Below are 19,191 nucleotides of genomic sequence, written 5' to 3' on the forward strand. Positions count from 1 at the left end.
ACTCTCTCTCTCTCAAAATAAATCAATAAACATTAAAAAAATAATTTTCACATTCCTGAAGGAAAATCTTTTTTAAAAACTCACAGAACATCTGGTGCAGCGTCCTCCTATTTTCTATGTCATCAATCACCCATTTCCTCGGGAACGAACACCAGTGGAGGGATAATGCTGTCACAAATCCTATGCACTTCCGTTGTCCCCTCCATTCCTTCTGTGCCCCCCCCACCCCACCCACACACACTGCCAGCAGCCTTGGTGACAAAGTTCAGACACATCCATATACAATCCCTTATGAGTTAATAACTTGATGGTTTTCCCCAAGAATAATGTCATCTTATATTCGTGGGACTCAAGGGTCCTTTTTGATGGTGAAGGGAAAAAGGAAGGGAGAGAAGAAGGAAGAAAGGAAAAAAGGAAGGAAGGGAGGAAGGAAGGAGAGAAGAAAGGGTCTGCCCTAAAGGCTAATTGAAGCTCTCACCTCTGGTGTCAGAACCACTTGCCTGTTAAAGCTCTTCGGACCCAGCCTCAGGAAGAACCCTTGTACACAGATGTGAGCATGCAGGTGTATGACATTAGCATGCACGCGAAGTTTACATGTGTAGAAACACGGTGGCAGGCTACCCTGGCATGTCCCGAGGGTCCATCTGCTCTGCTCAGCTGCCACCTGTACCTAAAATATCCGCCTGCAGTTTCTACCTCTTGAGAACCTCAGTCCTTCAAATCTACCTCCTCCTTGGAGTTTTGTCTGACACCTCCCTTCTTTCCACTGCGATCTTTCTGCCATCCGCTGGGACTTTTTTTTTTTTTTAATGTTTATGCCTTTATTTTGAGACAGAGAGAGAGAGGGAGGGAGAGAGAGAATGAGTGGGGGGAGGGGCAAAGAGAGAGAGAATCCAAAGTAGGCACCACACTGTCAGCGTATGACTTGGGGCTCGATCCCACGACCGTGAAATCATGACCTGAGCAGAAATCTAGAGTTGGAAGCTCAGCTGACTCAATCACCCAAACGCACCTCTGCTGGGAGCTTTCAGATCATGGCAGGGCCTGGTCCTGAGACAGTATAAAGGATGTTGCCAAAGGTCGACCCAAGTGAAGGAATGTTCGGGGCCCTGTACTGAGAATGGCTACTAGAGGGACTCACCAGAGAGCAGATCTTTGGCATGCAGCTGAGTATCTTGGGATGAGAGGCCAAAGGGAGACAAGGCTCTGAGCACAGGGACAGCTGACAGCTGCCAAGAGTCAGAGCAGCTGGCCCACAGGGGCAGAGGGGGAGGGACTCAACTGTGACTTTTTTTTTTCTCCAGAGTAAGAATGGGGCAGAGAAGATGCTCCAGAAATATTCTCAAATGAGAACGAGTCAATGAATGTTTTTCCAGAGGGCCGTGAGTCCCAGGAACGCAACACCTGGAATCCGATGAAGAGAAACCGAATTCCCGGGTCAAGGCTGTGGAGAAAACAAGAGTGTTGTTCAGCACAGCCTGTATAGCACCATGGCCAGGGCCCCCCAGGCTGGCGAGGGAGCAGCGAGACCTGGCATCCAGCACAGGCCCTGGTTTGGCCAGCAAGACTCAACGTCATCGTCCAAAGGAAGGGCCTTAAAGGACCCTCTGGATCCAACTTCTCTCCACATTAAGTTTTCCGAGGGTTGAAATATTGAGATTATGGGTGATTTCTATTTTCCTCTTTATACTTTTCTGGATTTTAAAAATGTTCAAATGTCCAGAAATGCCTGGCTTTGGAGAAAGGCTGAAATGCAGCCTTAGACCCACTTGTCAAGTCTTGCTACACACCAGGGGAGAGCTGCCTTTTCATAATTCTTCCATCCAGACAGGGCTCCTATTTCTAATTCTCACAAAGGTGCTGTACGTGCGAGCCAAGAACAGGCTAAAATTACCTGGGGAGCAAGTCTAGACAAAGGTACTTGGAGTGACCACCATTACCCACTTGGGCTATGTTGTCAGACCCCAGTGGGCTCAGCCACAGTTGCCAGGGGCCCCTGACATTGCTGGATGGATGGTCACCGCTGCAGGACACTGTCGATGGTAAGCAGGGCTCTCCATGAGGGGCCCCGGTGCACTGTGTTCTCTGGGATCCTCAAAAGCACAAGACTCCAGGAAAAGTGCCTCATTTTGCCCCATGGTTTCCCAGCCGGAGTCTCAGTCAGAACTAAGGTGAAGCCATGTTTTATAAGCTCACTTTTTTTTAACGATGGGATTAATTTAACTGTTGAGGACATGGGGGTGCTGGGAAGGGGATAAAACGGAGTGACGGCACTCTGTTGACCTTCCATTGTTGCTCCCGTCTGAGGCCTGGGGCATTCTAACTGATTCAGACTTGTGTCTGTGATCTCTTCTCAAGGACATACTTTGGCTTAAGTTTGAATGCTTTCCCAGAAGGCTTCTCTGTCCCCCAGGCAGAAAGATTTCTGGGCCCTTCTCACCAGTGATGCAGGCAGGCCACAACACACATCAGCCCCTGGCTTAAGGATAGCCATGCGCCTCCCTCCTCCTGAGGTAACTTTGATACTCAGAAACATCAGGTGGGTCTTTGCTTTCTCTCTTCCTTTCAGATTAAACAGCAATATACAACAGGCTTCAGAAATACTCAAGGTAGAACACATGGAAGCAGGTATGAGCAGACACTAGTAGCTTCCTACCCAACAGCCTTCTCTGTCCACCTTTCTTGGTCAGATATCAGGCAGCCATGAACACAAGGACCCCTTCCCATCCTCAAGAGATGAATCTCATTAGTTTAAACCATTCATGGCAATTTCTTTCCCTTTCCACCTCTGGGCACCCAGCATCTGGTCTGGCCTGGCCATCCTCTTGGACATGGCCACTCTAGGAACAAAGGTCCTCTCCACCCAGAGCCCAACCCATGTATACTCAACTCCAGTAAGCCCTGAGACATACGCTGGTTTGAATGGCTCTACTGACTCATAGACCTTTAATTCTTCCAAATCAACTTTAATCTACCCCAAGTGCTCTCACACCCCTACTAGAACCGTGTGGAAACTTCTGGAGCTTCCTTCTGACGTAGTCACTAGGCCCGCCTCTTTACCACTTGGACACCTACTGACTGAAGCAGCCTGGCGTGGACCCTTAGAGTCAGGTGGCTCTGTGCTTTCTGTGCAACATTCCTGGTGCAGGGATATCTGGCACAGCTGGAAGCCCCAGAGTGGAGGGTCCCGAAGGTCCAGGTGCACCATGGAGCCTGTCCTTTGTTCACATGTCTCATGGTGGTCTCCCTCAAACCTAGGGGAAAAAAAAAATCTCTCTTCAGTGCTACTCTCAAAGATGCCCCCTGCAGGACATCTGTGAGTTTGAGCTTTTATTAAAGACCCATCAGGCCGGCTTTGCAAAGTTACCTCAGGCAAGACTCTACCAAGGGCTTGGGTACCTTCAAGGGGGAGAAGAAAACACTGGGAGAATGCATATTAATATCTCAGTGAATTTTCCCCTCAACTCTTCCTAAGAAATCTGACTCAGCTTGCCATGTAATGAGGGTAAGCACCTAGAGGCAGAGGGACAGAGTTGTGAGGGGGATGTTGGGATTGGCCAGTCAGTGGGAAGCATCTTCGGGGAAGCTTGTTGGTCTGTCCGGCAGGGGAAGGAGGATCATCTTGGTCCTGAGGGCAAGAGAAAGTCATATTCAGTTACCCTCACGGAGTCCTAACCCTCAGGCCAGGGTTTGGATTTCTGGATCTCTTGGGACCATTCCACATTGGCCCTGATGCCAAAAGCTGAGTTTCAACAAGTCCAGTGGGGGCGAGGCACACTGGTGCCGGTCCCGTAGGAGAGCTTGACAAGGATCAGGATCTCAGGATCCCATGGCCTGGTGAGGAGGCAACCTCATGCACTGATCCACAGACTGTGGTAACTGGGATGACCTCAGCTGTGTCCAATGTCAGTCCTGACTGGTGGTGGCTGCCATAGCACTGTGGCTTCTATGGGAGCTCTGTATAGTAAAAGTATCCCTCTATCCTCACCAGGACTCCACGGGAGGCTGGAGTTTCAGTGGCCACTTCAGGAGGCTCAGCGTCCCACGCATGACGTCATGCCTTCCTGAGGCTCTCGTGAGGGGCCAGAGCACCATTTACCAGTGCAGAGCTGATAAACAAGAAGGCCGTGCAAATTTATTGGAGCACACACTGAGCAAGGGAAACACAAGAGAGGTAAACATTACATCATCGCTGACAGACTAAATTTGTTTAAATCGGTCAGTAAAACTATTGGTAATCCTGGCATCCAGTTCTGCTGATTGGTAAGGGCGCCCCCCTGTGTTACTACAGTGTAATGTCAACTGGGTCTTGGAGGCAGCAACATCATCCCTGCAATGGTCTCCCGCCTGGGTTTTCTCCTTGTTTCTGGCCAGTGGGTCCACCTTGTGTGCCCTGAGGAGAAACGCCAGGCTGTGGCCGGCCCCTGTGGGTGGAGGCAGCAGCAGCCAGGCTTGTGTGAGAGTGTCTCCAGACAGACTGAACATTTTGTCCCTTTACACTCTACACAACTTTACGCTCTTAGAAATGATTAAGGATCCAGGGTGTTGGCGTGGGTTGTATCTTTTGATCTATACTGTATTACAAAGTAAAGCTGAGAATTTTAAAACTATGCATTACTTCACTTAAAATGGTGACAATAGGGGCGCCTGGGTGGCTCAGTCAGTTGAGCATCCAATTTCAGCTCAGGTCATGATCTCACAGCTTGTGAGTTCAAGCCCCGTGATGGACTCTGTGCTGACAGCTGAGGGCCTAGAGCCTGCTTTGGATTCTGTCTCCCTCTCTCTCTGCCCCTCCCCCACTCATGCTCTGTCTCCCTCTCTCAAAAATAAATAAACATTAAAAAAATTTCTTTTAATAGCAACAATAAACCCATATTAACACATTTTAATGAAAACTAGATTTTTTAAAACAAAAAAGTTCATAGAAAGGGTGTTTTGCACTTTTGCAAACAATGGCTCAGCAGAAGAGAGCTAGGTTCTTATATTTGCTTCTGTGTTTGGTTTCTTGCTATGTCACATGTCATACGGGCTCTGGAGAACTCCCCTGCACACTCGTGCAAGGATGAGACTGAAAAAGACAAATAACATCTTAGTGTTTTTGTGAAAATATGTTTGACCTCAGGACCCCCTGAAAGGGTCTTAGGGATTCCCAATGGGCCCCAGAGAGCTATGAGAACTGCTGAATTAAGAATATGGATACATGAGGGGAGCCTGGGTGGCTCAGCCGGTTAAGCGTCAGATTCCTGACTTCAGCTGAGGTCATGATCTCACGGTTCGTGGGATCCAGCCCCATGTCAAGCTCCATCCTGGCAGCGGGGACCCTGCTTGGAATTCTCTCTTTCCCTCTCCTTCTGCCCCTCCCTTGAGTGGGTGCATGGTCATGTGCACGCGTGCTCTCTCTCTCTCAAAATAAATAAATATTGGAAAAAAAGAATATGAACACTTGAGCCAGGGCCTTGGTACAAGTCTACAACATAACATTTTTATTAATGGCCAGCCTTGATGTTTGGGTTCCCCTTTCTTTGCTAGCCAAAGAACACATAGCCCTGAGATGGGGGAGGCGCATGCTCCCATGATGATCTGTATACAGGAGACAAGAGGAAATGTCCCCAAATGGTCACTGTGCCTGGTGAGATCCTGACCCAAAGGCCCAACCCAGGCAGGAAGGCAAGCCTTCCGGGGAGACATCAGCGGTTGGTTGAGCACTTTTCAGAGTGTTTCTCACCCATCCTCTTGGAGCTTGGCCACTTCTTAGAGCCTGGTCTGGTGGCTGACATTGTCAGAGGGCCCTACCTTCTGTTTGGGATACTCCTGGACACTGAGCAGAAGCAGGGGACACTCTTTCCTCTAAAACAAGAAAGTTGAGAAGGATTTCTTGCTTATTCCTAGAAACAGAACTGTCCCCGAGCCAACCCTTGCCACCCAGAAGCATTGCTCAGAGGGCTCTGGCACGGGCACTCTGCTCTCTGCTCCCTCTGAAGTTCCTGGCCACCTCCTCAAACCCTGAGCTTCCCCAGATTTAATGATCACTCTTTCCACATAGTAGACAGTGGCCTGCCATACCTTCCTCCTCAGAGAAATCTCTAGTGATGGGGACTTCAGAAAACTAGAAGAACTACCAAAGGGGACACATTAGGCACAAGATTTTGGGGTGTGTTCACAGCATTCCTCACCTCTGAGGTTGACCCCACAACAGTGTTGATTGAGATTTCCAGGGAGGAGGAGATGGTCAGTAGTGATACTTCGGGCCTGGGCAACGGGATTTCTGGAGTCTGGCTGCTATGGTTCTGAGACAGCCACTTACTAGCTGCATGACCTTGGGAAGTTCTCTTTGTCCTTCTCAGCTTTAGTTTCTTCCTCCGTAAAACTGTAAAACGAATAGAATCCCCCTTTCCAGTTGTGGTAGGACTTAGAGATAATTTTTGCAAAGCACTGAGATGCTCTCCAGGGAATCAGACCTGAGGACTCTTTCTCTCTGGCCCCAGGCCCCTGCGCCATCCGTTCCCCCTACTGGCGCAGCAGGAGTGAGCTTTGTGAAATGCCACGTGACCTCCTCTCCTGCCCAGAAAACCTTCCCAACCCCCTCTCCCCCCAAGACTTCCCAGGGCTTTGCCTGCACTTGCACAGACACGCTGTCAGGGCACAGTGGGCAGAATGGTGTCCCCGGGCCTGAGGACACATCCTGAAGTAGCCCGCCACAGTCAAACAGAATGGAAGTCTATTTCAGCTTTAAGTGCATGGGGATTTTGCATTACAGGTTCCGTAAAATATCCATTATTTATGTGCTCTCCTGCAAACTCAAGAAAGCTAAGTCACGTTTATTTCATGACTTCTGGATTTCCTTGCGCATCATCAAATGCCTCTGGAAGCAGGGGTGCCACCCCACTTTCCCTTGAGAAACAACAATCTCCAAGAAAAGTCCCAGTTCCTCAGTGGGGTGCTGAAGTCCCCTCCATCCCCCCGCCCAACTCCCCCGCAGGTGTCCCTGCCTTGGATCCTGGGGCCTCACTCCTCCAACCTTTGCCCGAATTCTTCTCTTCTTTCCCTGTGTAAGACTCCTGTCCCAGAGGGATGGATCTTTCCGGATCTCTGGTGTCATTCTCCAAACATTCCTCTCCTGTCACTGCTCCTATTTGGCATCCGTCACTGTGCTGCCCATTCTGACACTTGACTGCGGGCTGCCGCGGGAAGGAAGCCTGATTCGCTGCAGCCGGTGATGCTCCGCGAAGGCCAGGCCTGTGCCGAGGTGGAAAGGCCTCGCAGGACCGGGTAGGGGGCGGGCGGGCGGGCGAGCGACGCGCTGCCGCAGTTCCCGTTCCGGCCGCGCGGTGGGGGCCCCTGCCGGCCCGCGCACCCGCGCCCGCGGAATTCTCGGCGCTTCCGCCACCGGGGCGCCTCCCTCTGGGAAGGGGCCGGCTTGGCCGGCAGGGACCCTGGGGAGGGGGCCTTCCCTGTATGGCGCCCAGCTGGGGACGCGTGGGATGACCAGAGGCCTTTATATCTTGTCGCCTCGTGGAACACAGGAGTTTCTGTGTATTTCCAAACTGGTGAGATTCGTGCCCCTCCCCCCATGCCACCCCGGGCCGCCTCTGCGTGTCATGTGGGGCCTGAAAGCAGCAGTGGGTCGGTGCTTAGCCACTTAGCAGCCGTGTGACCCTGGAGGAATGGCTGCACCATTCGGGGCCTGGGTGGCCTCATCCGAACAAAGTGGAAGTGCGACGGTCTACCCAGAGGATTTAGGAGAAGGTGAAGGGCGTGAGGGGTGCAGTGCCGGCACAGCCGCCCCTGCTTCCACTCCTAAGGTCTCTGGAGCAAAGGGCCGAACCCCTGCGGGGACCCTGCCCCGCAAGTGTGGTATGTGTCTGGTAGGCCCTCAGAGCTCTACGGGGCTGCGAGCCGGGCATGTCCGGGCAAGGCCAGCCTCGGGATGGGCATGATTATCTGACTGCCAACAAAGTCAGGGGGCCCACAAGGCACCTCTGCACCTCTGCAACCCTTCCAAGGGCCTTTCTTGGGACGTTTCGTACCGTATTTCCTGGGACATCTCTGCCCTCAAACCAACCTGCTTTGCTGGTGCGGGGAGTGGGGAAAAACGGCCTGCCGGCCCTTCCCGCGCATGTGCAAGTGAGCTCCGGACCCGTAGTAAATCTGAAAACCTTCTTTTGTTTTGTGTGTGCAAGGGGTGTGTGGGGGAGAGATTTTGTGCGTTCTCAGTTAATATCGCCTGAAACCAACTTCAAGGTGGTCAAATGTGAGGCTTCCTGTCTCCATTTCACTTTGATGATCGCCTGTCACAACAGGCTGGAGAGACACAGCACCATAGCCAGAACCCCGGAGAACCAGTGGGCAGGCTCCCTTGGGCTTTGAACTAGCTCTGTCTGAGCTCCGCCTGGCCGGCCTCCCAGGGATGCTGGAGAGCTCAGGCACCCTTCCCCAGGGGCAGATACTGCCTGCCCCCCTCCTAGCCCCTATGCCACTGGGGCTCACACTGGGCTCTCCCAGCCTGGACTCTGACCTCCTGTCTGCACCCACCCTTCTTGCTCTTTGTCTCCTGGTGTTCTCCTCACCCCAGCCCCAACCCCAAATCTTTTGAAGGAAGGCCCACAGTTTTTCCATCGGCCAATAATCCTGAAGGGCTCCAACCACACTTCCCAAACTAGCCATGCCTCATTTCTCTTAGGGGATCTTGGGAGGCCTGCACCTCCTACCTGCCAGCATTCTTTGGAACCTGAGAATTAGCATTAGCCATCCAGCATGTGTCACCGCTGGTCTCCCCATAGCCTTTCCTGAAACTCCTGGCAGCCTTCCTGACTACCTATTGCACTAATATACTGGCCACATGGGGCCACAGCCTGCCAGCCTCTACCCTGCTTCTGGCCTTCCTGTGTGTTCCCTAACGGCTCCTGTGTGTTGACCTGGCCTCCTGAGTCAGACTGCGAGCTCCCAGAAGGCAGGGCCATGGCTTGGGCTGCCCTAGCGGTGCCCACTGCGGAATGCCTGCCCAGGCACTGGCCGTCCAGGGGCACTTAGAAAATGCTTGTCAGGAGGCGAGTCAAGGTTGCATGGGGGCGGGCTATTATAGAAGCAGTAGTGGCCCTGAAGTTACTGTGAGTGACAATAAACACCCATTGCTAGAAGGAAGAGAAACAGTTCTATGGAAAAAACAAGAATTTTAAAACTAAATAAAAGAGGGTCAGTGACAGGTCACCAGCAACAGTAACACCTCCCCCACCTGGAGCTGTTGAAATCCATGATTCATACTCAGGAATCCCTGCTTTTATGAACATTTCTAACTAATGCAGGCATCTGGTTAGTAAATGCACAACAGATTAGGAGTAACAAATCAAAGTATCGTTAAACTGCTCTGGGCTGACATCCTGATGGCACTGAGAAGTGACAGCTGGCAGCCTTAGTGAGGGATGAGACTGATCAACTATACTCAAGCCCCGCAGCCTGGGGCCATCCGGCTCAAGGCACGGAGCCACACCTAGGCAAAGCAGTGCCCTCTGACCCAGTGTCACGTTACATCTCAGTACAGAAATGATGTTCATAATGATTAACCCTGAATCACGAAGAAAAGTTAAATGGTGCTCGAATGACTGTTTAAGAAGTTCAGGAAGCACCTTATTCGTTTTTAGTTGTTTCCCTGCAAAACAGTTATATTTTTTGTAAGGAAGCTTAAAGGATTCCATCCCCTGCTAGCTAGAAAGCAAAGTGGCAGCTTCCATTTCTGGTGATGGAGCACTTTGTGCACCTACTCTCATTTAGGACAGTGCACAATGTATCACCACTTGAGGGGCGAGGGTAGATGACTCACTCGAGGGTCCCCTGGCTGAAGTAAAAGGGCAAGTCTCAGTGGCTTCCCCGTGGCTGCCTCTCTCCCGGATGACTCAGCCCCTGAGGTCTCTAGATGGATGTTACTGTCCTGATGTTTCAAAATGTCCTCTTAGCTGTTTCTTTGTGTTCTGGTTGTCACTCTCCCCCACAGCAGTTGGGGGGCCCTCGACGTGATTTTCACCCTTACTGTGTCTCCCACGCTAGTACATCTCGGGATCAGGAATCCCACCACTGGTATCACTTTGGTCCAAGCCCTGGACCTCTTCTGAAGGGTCTTTCAGGAAGGGGATGTGCCAGACATTTGTGCCAGCAGGGCCTCTGACCCAGAGTTAACCATTTACCAAGAGACAGTATGGCATAGTGGGCCCTAAGGTCAAATTTCCTGGGTACAAAGTCCTGCTCCACTACCTACTAACTGCATCCTTGGGAGAGTTACTTAGTCGCTCTGTGCCTGGGGCTCCCCATCTGTAAAATGCACACAACAGTAATATTTCACTCACTGCATTGTTATAACTATCAAATAAGTCGATATGGGCAAAGTGCTTAAAACTGTGCCCGGCACTTAGCATTTGACAAATATGAGTTATTGCTAATGCAAGACAGTTTACATACATCATCTCCATCGTCTGTCTCAAATCCTTTTTCAGAGCAAGACTGGTTATAAAGAATCTCGAACTGACATACTGATCCAGTAAGGTAGGTATCGGCCTTCCTATTTTGCAGCTGAGGATCCTGAAGCACAAAGTAAAGTGACTGACTTGAGGACAGCGTGCCAGGAGGTGGCAGAATTGGAATTTGTACCTGGGTGCTATGGTCTGAATGTTTGTGTGCCCCCCAGTGTAGGATATTAGGAGGTGGGACCTTGGAGGAAATTCTTAGGTCGTGAGGGCAGAGCCCACACGATTGGGACTGGTGCCCTTATGCAAGAGACCCCAGAGAACCAGTCTCCCTGCTGCCATGTGAGGTTACAGCCAGAAGGCACTGGCTATGAACCAGAAGGTGGGCTCTCATCAGATACCAGACCTACCTGCATCATGATCTGGGACTTCCAGCCTTCAGAGCTATGAGAAATACATGTTTATTGTTTATAGCACCCAGCCTCTGGTATTTTGTTCTGTCATCCTGAACAGACGAAGACTGGGTCTACCTGACATTTGAGTCATGATCTTTCCAGGACATCGTAACTGCCTCTCTTGGTCGAAATGCCCGAGAGAATAACTTCCTTGGGAAAGTGAGTAAGAGAGTAGTCTTCCTGCTTTTGAAAACTGGAATTCCCGCTTTCAAGTCCTGCTTTGAAAGATTGAATCACCCAGATATGACAAAGTTCCAGAATCTAAGAAGGAAAGTTTGGGAGGGAGGAGTGTACTTGCGTTTTCCCATAGCAGAGAAGCCTGAGAGGCAAAGGTTGTCCCTTATCATCACCCGTGAGTGTTCTGGTGACCTATTGCTCTGTAACCAATCCCCTCAAATCTTAGTGGCTTAAAACACTTGACCTTTGAACAACACGGACTTGAATAGCACGGGTCCACTTATACACCGATTTTTCCAATAAATACAGTACGATACTGTTCATGTATTTTCTCTTCCTTATGATTTTCTCAATAACCTTTCCTTTTCTCTAGCTTCCTTTCTTGTATGATACATACAACATACACAATATGTGTTAATCAACCCGTTATGTTATTGGTAAGGCTTCTGGTCAACAGTAAGCTATTAGTAGTTAAGTTTGGGGGGAGTCAAACCTTTACATACTTTCTTTTTTTTTTTTTAATTTTTTTTAATGTTTATCTTATTTTTGACAGAGAGAGACAGACCATGAGTGGGGGAAGGGCAGAGAGAGAGAGGGAGACACAGAATCGGAAGCAGGCTCCAGGCTCTGAGCTGTCAGCACAGAGCCTGACGTGGGGCTCGAACTCACAGACCGCAAGATCATGACCTGAGCCGAAGTTGGACTCTCAACCGACTGAGCCACCCAGGAGCCTCTACAAATTTTCAACTGCACAGGGTGTCAGCGCCTCTAATCCCAGCCTTATTCGAAAGTGAACTGTACAATCATTTTATTATCATGTGTCCCAATTCTGGGGGCTGGCTGGGCTCATCCTGGTGGTTCTCACTTAGGGTCCTTCATGAAATTGCAGTCAGATGCTGGCTGGGCCAGTCATCTGGACCATCTCTTCACTCACATGGCTGGTCTGGCTGATGCTGGTGGTCAGCTAGGACCCAGTGGGAGCTGCTGGCCAGAACACCCACATGTGGCCTCTCCAAGTGACCTGGGCTGCCTACAGCATGACTGCTGGGTTCCAAGAGCAAGAGCTCCAAGAAAATAGGGTGGAAGTGTATGGCATTTTTCTGACCTGGCTTTGGAAGTCACATAGTGACTCCTGCTCATCAAAGCAGTCATCGAATCCCAACCAAATTCAAGGAAAGGGGACATATACCTCTACTTGTCAGCAGGGGTGTCAAAATGAGCATGTAAGATGGCATATATCATAGGGGCCATCTTTTAAAAATACAGTACACCTCATGGCAGCCTTTCCTGGAAGAATTTTCCATTTGAAGGAAAAAGGTAATATGAATTATGGCTCCGACAAGGACCCCTCCCTGTAGTCACGTCTGACAGTAGCTCCTTCGGGGAACTGGCCACAAGAGACAGGGTTGGCAGCAAGATTTACTGCTCTGCCAAAGCTGTCATTGAAATAAATAGGATTAGAGCTGCAGTGACTTCATCATCCGGACTGTTCTAATAACATGTAATTTGTATCCATGCTGTGACCAGCACAGCCGCCAGGGCATGTGAGTGGGAATGCCTGGCCACCTCTGGGATGGGTCCATTTGCTGGAAATCTTGCAGGCCCTTGACTTTGTCCACCAGTAGACAGCTCTTAAATCCTCCCCTTACCATTTTTTTTTTTTTTTATGCAGACAAAAGCTCTGTCTTCCCTAGCCCCTCTCTCTGAGGTCCCAGCCCCAAGCCGGGGAGCTCTGGAAATCAAGTCAAACCAGTTGAGAGCTTTCCTGCTGGAGAGCACAATTGTGCTGGGGCCTGGCTCCCAGGGGACCTATGTCCACCCTCCAGGCAGGCTTGGTAACCAGCCACAATCCTGTCTAGCAGCCCTGTTATGGTGGCTCCAAAGATATGGAGCACAAGCTGTAGGCCTGGGGAAAGACTTCCTACCCCATGGCTCCCTCACCCAGCCAGCTGCTGGCTTCCTTCTGATCTCTCGCCTTAGCCCCCAAACCCTGCTGCATAAAGCCCAGCCTCCTCCCAACCCTAGCATCCAAGGCCCTCCTCCCTCCCGGTCTTGCTGTGTCTTGGGTCCTGCCCCTTCTGGTCTGAGCAATGAGAGGCAGGGAGGCCTTCCACAACCACCACAGAGCAGAGACTGCCTTCATCACATCCTCAAGGCTCATGCTGCTGAGACCATCCTGCTCACTGGAGCCAGGGGGTAAGGCTGCAAGTGAGCAGAGGGATGGAGGAGGGGGCAGGGCTCAGGCCCCAGGAGGAGATGGGCTACTGCCACTGACTATGATTTCACTGTCTCTCTTGTCCCTACAGATGCTCAACACTGAGGGCTTTTCTGATCCCACAGCAGGTTCCCCTATCTAGTGAATGGCCCTTGATCTCAGCCCCCCCAACTGTGAAATCTCCATACAGAGAGGAAATCCAGAAGTTTCTTAAAGTGCCAAGTAGATGACTTCACCCAGAATATCCAAATCCAGAGGAATGTTAATAATAACTACCACCATTTATTGAGCGTTTACTATATGCCGAGCACAATACCAAATGCCATCTTCTCTCCTCAGTATTTAATCCTATTCTTTTCTTTTCAGTAATTAATCCTTGCATTCACCCATTTTGCAGATGAGAAAACAGAGGCTCAGAGAGGCCAAATAAATTTCTCATTGCGTCATGCTAAGAAATGTTGGAGCCACTATATGAATCCAGATCTATCTGTTTGCAAAGTCCTAGATAGAAGCCATGAAGTATTTCTGCCACATCCTGGGTCTTGGCAGGCAGCCCCTGAGCCCATAAAATAACCTGACTTGGGAGCCTCCCATCCCACCTTTAGTCCCCTTTGCATGGGGTGGAACCAGAACACGGGGCTGGGGCAAGGGGAGTCAGGCAGAGAGGCAGGCAGGCTGATAGGCTTTGGTGGGTGGGAGGAGGGGCTCCTCACCATGGGAAGTTGTGGAGGGAAGTCTCCCTCAGACACTAAAGCCCCAAAGATGAGGGGACTTCTGAAGATGGACCTCCAAGGCTAGAGGTGCTGTTGTCTATTTTTGACAGCATAGCCAGACCCCAGGGGAAGAGCCCCTGCCCATGACTGCCCCTGAGATAGCTCCACACCTTTTCCTTCCCCCTGCCAGGAAGCACTCCCTTCAGTGGAAAGTGCATGGACTTTAGGGTCAAATCCCTGACTGATCACTTTCTAGCTGAGTGACCTCAGGAAAGTCACTTAACCTCTCTGGGCCTCCATTTCCTCCTCTGTGAGTGAGAATAGTAATACTTATCTGGATGCTGTTGGGAGGGTTTATTGGCAATCTTGGGCATGAAACCCTTCAGATCCCAGCTGATAGGAGGCATGACCATGCTGGCGTTATTGTCCTGAAGCCCTCAGAGGGCAGGACATTGCGGTCGGGTTGATCAAAGCCAGGTCAGGTGTGGAGAAGCAGCAGATTTCCAGCACAGGTGTGGATAGGGCGCCCCCATAAGCCCCAGGGACTGGCTAGTGCACAGGACAGACACTCCCCAGTCAGTAACAGGGAGCCGCCATCTCAGAAGTGTACCCTGATAAGGTTTGGTTCAGCCAGGAGGAGAGGGGCCTGCAGGAACAAGAAAGATGCGCCCAGGGGAAGGGCCGCCCCATTCAAGCAGGTTCAACGCCAGCATGAGGCTGGGAGGTGAGACGTAGCCTGGCAAGTCCCAAGGAGCGCACAGGAGCAGCTCCTTGGGGACGGAAAGGGCCAAGAGCAAGGGCTTCAGAAGTCTGGCCCGGCTTTGGGCAAGGTGACATCTAGCAGGATCAGGCCAAGGGGCACAGGCAAACTCAGGGCTCAGGACTCTGGGGACTGGGAGGTGGGGGGTGGGAACTATCAACCACAAACAGCCCCCAATGTGCCAGGTGTTTTTGTCTATAGCTTCTCAAATTATTCTCACAACCACCACTCTGTTTTACAGATGAGAAAATCAGGCTCAGAGAAAATAAATGGCTTTGCCCCAAGCCTCGGTTAGGGAGAGCCAGAGCCAGAATGCAAACCCGAGACTGTCTACCATTTTCCTTGGAACCAGGCAGAGAAGAAGAAAAAAGTGAGTGGGCCCCATTGGGCAAGATCTTGTTTGTTGGGAACCCAACCCAAGAGAGATTCATGTGAGAGCTGGTGAGAGCGCCTTGCCTTCATCCAGGGTGCCTGACAGGGGCCAGGAGGGCTGGACAGGAAAGGCAGGTTTCCTGCGGCCTCGGCCTCAGGCTCTGGAGCAGCCAGGCTAGACCAAGAACATGCGGCAGAACAAGCCCATCTGTGGCCACCGCTGCCTGCCAGGCCAGCCACTCATTACCCCTAGACGTGAGCACCCCCTGGCCCCCTGTACCCACCTTATAGTCACTGGTGGGTCAACGGTGTGGAGAAACACAGGACAGGCTGGTGCCATCACAGGACTCGCTCTGCTCTAACCCCGCCTCCTCCAGGTAGGCCAGGTGTTGTCCCTGTGAGGCGTACACCCTGCTCAGCCCTGCTGCCATGGCCACATCCCCATGTGGGAGTGAGGGAATTCCCGTGAGTCCCCAAGGCCACCAAAAGGCAGTCCTAGGAAGCCACGTGGAGGGACAAGTGGCACAGGAGCAGCGGCTGCTGTGGGGCCCTCTGAAGCCTGGTTTGCCCAGAAGTGCCCATCAGAGACGGCCCTGGTATTCGGGCCTGGATGACTTCCCCCACCTGGTGGCCAACTTCCCCCACATGGGGCCCAGCAGGGGCTGAAGGCCACGTTCCCACGCTGCTCCTGCTGGAGTCCGGCCAGGCCCCAGTCAGTGCCTTTAACCACCGTGCCAGCTCACAGCCCGGGGCACCTCGGGGTTTGGTCTGAGGGGAATCAGGCAGTTTCAATTACCTGCCAAGAGGTCTCACACAATCAATGCCTCTTTATTTCCTGAAAAGCCCGACGCTCACAGCAATGCCCCTGGTCAGACCTACAGTCTCTTCCCATGCAGACAACCCACTGTGGGCTCCTGGTGATAATGGAGAGGTGTCCCCCACGTGCCTGCCCCGATGGATGGACTGAATCTCAAGTCCTTGACGGTGACCCCTGGTGGGTGGGGCCAGGAGAAGGGGATTTGAACTGTCTGGGGAATCTGTTTATTGATTCAACTCCACCACCTTCCAGGTTCTATGGTCAGCTTGGGACGCAGCAGCAATTAAGACAAACCCAGTGGCACCGTGACATGAGCAAGTGGGTTCTCTGGCTCCATTTTCCACAGTCAATGAAAGGATCTTTAAGGGACCGTTCTTGGTCACTATGTGCTGGCCTCAGTGAGGATGGGCCTTAATGCTGGTGCTGATTAGAAGAGATCCTAAGTAGCCCAAGCCACCTGGCGGTTGTGGATGGACTCACAGGCTGCTACGGTCAGGCAGGAAGACCTCTGGAGCCACCATTAAACCCAAAGTGGCGGATGGGGACCTTCTAGTGCTTGCTTGGCTGGAAGAAGCTGACAGTCAAAACCCAGCAGATCTCTAGGCCATGGTGCTCCTCCCAGGGACCCCTCACCTGCCATGGCCAGGTTAGGGAAAGATCTGCCCTCTGGCCTTTCATCTGCCATGGCCACAGAGGAAGACACCAGAGAGCTTGAGCTCCTTGGAAGTATCTAGATGAAGCTTTCCAACAGGAAACCAAAGTAAGGCCTTAGCCCATGAACAAAGGGCAGCTGGTCAAGCTTCCTTACTAGGTGGGACCAGGCAGGGCCAACTCAAAGAAGCACTTCTTATGGCTTCCCTGACAAACTGGCTAGTGTCCTGGAGACTGGGCATTCTGGCCTCCTGGCTGCCTTTCACACCTGACCTTGCCTGCCACAGCCCTCATCCCTCCACAGGAGCCCCCCCACCCCACCCCGGTGAGCTGAGCCCCTTCACACCCATATGGAGGGATGAGGGTGAGGCCCAGGGATACAGAGTTCTCAGGCATGGGAGGTACAAAGACCCCCGGAGAGCAGGGGCAGAGGCTGTCAGGGTGGAGCCTTGGTAGGATGGCCCACCCCAGAGAGACCTACTCAGGAGAGTTTCCAGAAGCCTGCAAAGAACCTCTAGGGGGACTGGGGATAAGCTCTGCCCTCTGGGTGCCAGGACCTGTCTGACCCTTAGCAAATCACTGAGCTTGTCAGAGCCTGAGTGAAGTGAGTCAAGGAGATAAGACATGGCATCAGCTAGTAATCTTATGGGCCTCATGAATCACTTCACCTCTAGGGAGCAGGCTGCCACCTCAGTTTCCTCCTACATCATACAGGTAGAGAGCACGCAGGTTGCTGGAGGCTCTTCCAGCTGGGTGGTGTGAGATCTTCAGACATGACCTTGCTGGAAAGCACAGGACAGTAGACGAGGAGCACCCAGGACACCGAGGCTCCAGGGCTGCCCCTTTACTGCTCTGCTTTAGCCTGTCCATCAAATGGGCCAATAATGGCTGTTCTTCTCCAAGGTTCTGGGAAAAATGAGGTGAGTCAAAGGAAGTGGGCCTGCTGTATATGTGGAACTGGCCCAGCAGTCAATTGTTCCATGACATGCACAGTCACAGTCACGATAGCCTTCCCATAGCCACTATGTACCCCCCAAATTCATATGCTGAAGCTCTCACCCCCCCAGTACCTTAGAACATGACTATATTTGGAGAGAGGGCCTTTAAGGAGGTGATGAAGGTTAAGTAAGGTCATAAGGGTGGGCCCTCAGCCAATGACTGGTGCGCTTGTGAGAAGAGAGAGACATACCAGGAAAGGCCATGTGAGGACACAGTGAGAAGGCAACCATCTGCAAACCAAGGAGAGAGGCCTCAGGAGAAACCTACGTTGCCAACACCTTTATCTTCCTATGGGGCTAAAAGGTGTGAGAGAACGAATTTCTGTTGTTTAAGCCTGAATCTGTGGTGCCTTGTTACGGCTGCCCCCAGGATACTAATACGGTTACTGAAGGGATCGCCAGGCTCACCCATAGGACCTCCTTGCTTGGCAGGTGCAAGCTTCCACCCTGGAAGCTCCTCGAAGGCCTTCTCATGAGTGATATTTCCCTGGCAGGGGTGCTGCTAGGCAGGGTGTGCTCTACTCTCAGCCCTCACATTTGCAGTGGCTCCTTTCTCACCAGCCACAGCCAGGCCACCAGCTCTCTCAAGCATCCCTGGGCCTGGCCCTAGCAGCTGAGGCCTGCTCCTGCCCAGCACCTCAGCAGGAGCCCGGAGCCAGGTGCGGACACCCCTCACCTGCACCACTTCTGGGCCCTCAGCCCTCTTGGTTTCACTCTTTCTCCTGGCTCCCAGCCAGGTCGAGAACCCCTCCCAGAGGGCTTGGTGAGTATTCCCTGAGGTTGACTGCTCAGAATTTCTCCAGAAAGCCACTTGCGGTTTCCATTTCTCACGTAGGTGACCAGGGTGTTCAGGAGAATCCTGGCAACAAAGGAGAGGTGGGAACAGATAGAGGAGCAGGAGAACGGTCATGACGGCCCATCTCCCCTCAGGCTCGGACCCCCAGGGGTAGGTCATCTTCAGCAATTCTTTCAGCTGGATCGAGGCCTGGGAGCCCTGCTGGAAATGACGATTCCTTCTTGGTACAATCCCTGACTGGCTGACCTCCTGGCCCTGTAGTCTCTGAGGCGGTCATTCTGCTCAAAGGGCCCTCAGCCTGAGGTCGAGAGCCTCCCTATGGCTGGTGTGGAGCCAGGGCCTATGTACCAGAGGCTGCTCTGGCCTCCAAGAGGTTATGACCAGAAGGTCACGGGAGAAGGCAGTCAAGCTGATGCCCACCACAGTGTCCAGAACTGAAGTGACACCGGGCCCTTTTGTACTAGACTCAGGGAAGGGACAGGCTTTCTTTCTTTCCTCAGCCCCTGAGAACTCTCTCTGCCCTCCCCTCTCAGGGGGCTCTTCCTTTGAACCTGGAGACCTTCCTGCTCTGCCAGAGCTGGTCTTATTCATCCAGGCGGCACTGCCGGGAAGAGATGACAGAGGGGCTGCTCAATCTGACCAGGCGAAAGGCAAGGGTTTTCCTGCCTTGGATGGATGCTTGCTTTGATGTGTCCATTCATTCACGTACCCAATAAGAATTTATGAAGCACCTTTCTGTGCCAGCGACTGTGCTAGGCCCTGGCCCAGGGTGGGTGAGAAAGC

General features: G+C 52.1%; 2 long non-coding RNA genes across 4 annotated transcripts; one reads left to right on the forward strand and one right to left on the reverse strand.

Annotated features, from left to right (window-relative positions):
- Positions 1 to 248: 248 nt before the first annotated feature.
- LOC121044164 (uncharacterized) lies at positions 249 to 15,640 on the reverse strand. 3 transcript variants are annotated; one of them, XR_005797177.1, is made up of 3 exons: positions 15,431 to 15,640; positions 3,989 to 4,150; positions 249 to 3,254 (listed from the first exon to the last, which is right to left on the reverse strand). It is a non-coding gene; the product is annotated as an uncharacterized LOC121044164 (long non-coding RNA). The 3 variants fall into 3 exon arrangements; XR_005797175.1 differs by lacking the exon at positions 15,431 to 15,640 and adding an exon at positions 7,019 to 7,275; XR_005797176.1 differs by lacking the exon at positions 15,431 to 15,640 and adding an exon at positions 6,174 to 6,935.
- Positions 10,196 to 17,047, forward strand: LOC121044165 (uncharacterized). Its single transcript, XR_005797178.1, has 3 exons — positions 10,196 to 10,533; positions 15,016 to 15,144; positions 16,216 to 17,047. It is a non-coding gene; the product is annotated as an uncharacterized LOC121044165 (long non-coding RNA).
- The last annotated feature ends 2,144 nt before the right edge of the window (positions 17,048 to 19,191 follow it).

This window comes from Herpailurus yagouaroundi, unplaced genomic scaffold (genome assembly GCF_014898765.1).
Source record: "Herpailurus yagouaroundi ecotype Mexico unplaced genomic scaffold, PumYag 188, whole genome shotgun sequence".
Lineage (NCBI taxonomy): Eukaryota > Metazoa > Chordata > Mammalia > Carnivora > Felidae > Herpailurus > Herpailurus yagouaroundi.